Here is a 3624-nt window from a genome sequence, read left to right as displayed (position 1 = left end):
ATAGGATTACATCTCTTGGGGTCTGGTTACCCAAATCCAACCAGAGATCCTCACATGAGTTGGGGGGTGTAGAAGAGCAAAATGAGCTTACTTGCAAGAAGAAGCTAGAGTCCAGAGTCAGGCAAGTGTTAGACATGTCGTCACGCGCACCATTGCGGCTTCTGATCCATATCCCCTGCTTCGCCGTATGATGCCACCTGAAAATAGTGTAATTTACTGGGAGGGAAAAAACACTGCCTTTCATACCCGGGTGGGAGGGAAAAAGTCAATTAGTGTAGAAAAGAGAGACTCTTCTTGAAAGAACATCCAATTTTACGGGTCAGTGGCAAAGGAACAGTACAAACAAAACAAGGAATAAACAATTAGTGCAGAAAAGATAGACATTAATATCTTGAGAGTACTTAATTGCACTACCTATATATTCACACTCACATATGTAGTCGATTTTTTTAAATTGAAACATTACTGGCATCACTACATAAAAGTGAAGAAATGAAACTTTTTGATGCAATGAACTTATATCTGCAACTTCAGTAGACCACATATGCAATCTCGTTGGTGCGAACTTACTGACCAAGAGATAAATTGAAATAAACCGCCACTAAATTCAGATAGCATATATAGGTTCATATGGCTGTACACAGGTATGAATAGAAGTCAAATACACTATGGAAAGTATAGGTTCATTCTATGCCACCATATGTTATTTTGCATCTACTGAGACACGCCAGCGTCACCAACTTTCCTTGCAACAATGGCAGTAAAAATTGTTCAAAATTTACCTTTAGTAGTACAAAGAGCAAGCAGAAGCAGATTAGCGGCCAATTGCTTGCATGATGACAACCGCTGAACTGACAGTGTTCTTGACAGCAATTACATGAGTCTGCAGAAAGTGCAAATAAGAATTGTTTCACATTTTTTAGACAAAACATGAGTAATTCATTGTCATCGACAAATAAAACATTCAGTGTGTTGCAGGTTTCCATACGAGAGCAGAAGAAATTCCATTATAGTGTATAGCTTCCAATATCTATGTACGTTCCTTGACTGAATACAACAGGAAGAGCATAAATCTGCTGTTAATCAAGAGAATGAGGCTAAGACTGACCATGGACTTTCAAGTAGTAAACCACGATTCCAGATTTATGACCCTAATAGATCAAGAAAGAGGGGAGAATAGGGTTTTGCACGAGAATAATACCTTCCATAGGAGCCCAAAATAATAATTCTTGCATCGCATGGTTCAACATCTTCAGCTTGAAGTCGTTCGTGATCCTGCGACAACAACCATGAAACGAAAAAAATCAAAACCCAAAGTAAAGGATTGCAAAAATGCCACCACAAGCAGAAATGTACACATACAAAAAATATGATGCCATCTCACCGAGGCTGGAAGGGGCAAGAAGTTACTGGAGTTTTCCGTGTGGCGGCGATGCTTGCTGCTCCTACACCCATCCAATCAAAGCAAGGGAACATTTCTGTAGGTCAAATAAAATAGTCTAAGAAAACATGCAACTATATACAACATCAGTGGGAAGTAAACTAACATAGTCCTCTCTGAAGCAAGCATGTAGCAACAATGAGCATAAAAGAGACACGGGAGATGCATAACTGAGATTAAAATCAACCTTTTCATCTTATTGGCTCTGCACTGGAAGAGGAAAACACAACATCCAATTTTGAAGCCTTAGCTAAATTACTTTTGTGGTACCAACTAATGCTAGACCAAAGTCAGTTAATAAGAATTGTTGTCTGATGAAACTACACCATATGGGGACAAGAGCCAACACCTCAGAACCAAAACATTAACATTTCACATTTGTGTTTCTACCTTTCTCTATTGGCTTTAGGAGTTTATGTACCTGAACTGTGGCCCTATAATTCCTATAATTAATGCAACTATTAATTTTTTGCCTGTGCTCTAGTGTGAGGATTCAAAATCTGTGCCAAAAACATACTGTCGGATCTAGTGTGAGGATTCAAAATATGTCCCAAAAACATACTATAAGGTTGTGTTCTGTGAGAAAAGAGAAGTGCCTGACACACAAATAGATGCATTATAGACAAACATTTTCAGATTCTCAACTTCTCAATTAATCAATTTTCAACCACATGTTATATTCTTTAAAAGGTGTGAGTTGAAATGTGTAAACTGAACCAAGACATTCCTTTTTCTGTAGTACAAATTAACCTAATTCACCCAAGGCAAACAATAAACTCCATTGCTTCACAAATCAGTCCAATCTTGTAATTCTCACAATCAAATTTGCAAGCATAATAGAGCAAACCTCTTGGAATCTCGCCTGGAACTAAAGCTCACGGATGACATGTCTGTGCCAATGGCCACCTGGACTCGTTGCCAAAGTCAAGCTTCAGCAGCCACCATCGACATGTTTGCAGCGCGCTTCCACGAGCACTCACTCATGTGCAGGTTGAGCGTCTAGCTTCAGCAGCTCCACTGAGACGCTCTATCCATTGAGGGCACCAATGAGGAAACTGATGACAACCCTGCAAGCTGAAAACGATCTGCTCAATTGGAACTACCAAAGGAGATGGTGTGCTTATACTGAGCACAAACATCGATATTTATAGAACCAGGTCAGAGAGTAGATAGGTGGTTGCAAGAATTGATTTGCACAGAACTATTAACTAACCTGATGCAAACAAAGTAACACAGACCTATTAACTAACCTGATGCAAACAAAGTAACAAACAATGCAGTTATATCACAATCTATATAAATGTGCAAGAAACAGTTTTTCCTACATAGTTTTATATGTACTGTCCAGCACCCTCCAAAATTCAGTACCAAGCAGGTGATAAATGTCATGTGCAGAATACAGTCTATTACTCTGTTTTCGATAAGTTCTTTACACATATTAGTATGTTAGAACAATGTAATAAGCTAAAAAGATTCTTAAAATGACGTGAAGTTTCTAAACTGATCATCATCAATGGAAATTATTTGCATACTGGCATATATATTGAGCCGTACCTGCAATTTATAAAGGAAAATAGCGATTAAACTTCGGATACTTTATTATGCTGCTGACGACCTTATACATCAAGTAATCTGAAGTTATTCTATTATCAAGCTCCTGATTAAGAATGCCGTGAAGAAGTGTGATAAAACTTGTTCCAACAAGAATATATGTACATTTGAAATATATTAAATTGGTGATAGCTAATTCATTGACGATTTACTGGTTCAAAATAATAGTATAATCAGAATGCCCTATAAGGTACCAGTTCGGCAACCTGAACCCTTGCAGCTGTCTCTCTTCGCTCAATCTTCTAAGTAGGTTAAAAAGCTCTGTTTCCATAAAATATTTGAATCACAACCACCATGGCCCAGATATAAAGATGACCCATATAAACTATGAACACAGAGCCTCCAATCATCCACAAATTGAATATGTACAGATAAGAATTGAGTTGTTCTTGTTTTGGTCGCTGACAAGCAAAACCAGTCCACTGGCTGTATTCCCATTGGTGGCAACCTGAAGAAAAATATAAGATTAGCTCCAAAAAAGATACTCAACAGATACTCCATTATCAACAAAATAGGTGAATGACTGGTACACAGCAGCACAAGATTTTGACAGCAAACATCCTGCCACAAAC

At 38.1% G+C, this 3624-nt stretch overlaps 1 long non-coding RNA gene across 1 annotated transcript; it reads right to left on the bottom strand.

Annotated features, from left to right (window-relative positions):
* Positions 1-891: 891 nt before the first annotated feature.
* LOC123497312 (uncharacterized) lies at positions 892-2514 on the bottom strand. Its single transcript, XR_006670975.2, has 3 exons — positions 2289-2514; positions 1385-1445; positions 892-1275 (listed from the first exon to the last, which is right to left on the bottom strand). It is a non-coding gene; the product is annotated as an uncharacterized lncRNA (long non-coding RNA).
* Positions 2515-3624: the final 1110 nt, after the last annotated feature.

This window comes from Aegilops tauschii, chromosome 2, assembly GCF_002575655.3.
Source record: "Aegilops tauschii subsp. strangulata cultivar AL8/78 chromosome 2, Aet v6.0, whole genome shotgun sequence".
NCBI lineage: Eukaryota > Viridiplantae > Streptophyta > Magnoliopsida > Poales > Poaceae > Aegilops > Aegilops tauschii.
The sequence above is the reverse complement of the archived record's forward strand: the minus strand, read 5'-3'. Positions and strand labels throughout refer to the sequence as shown.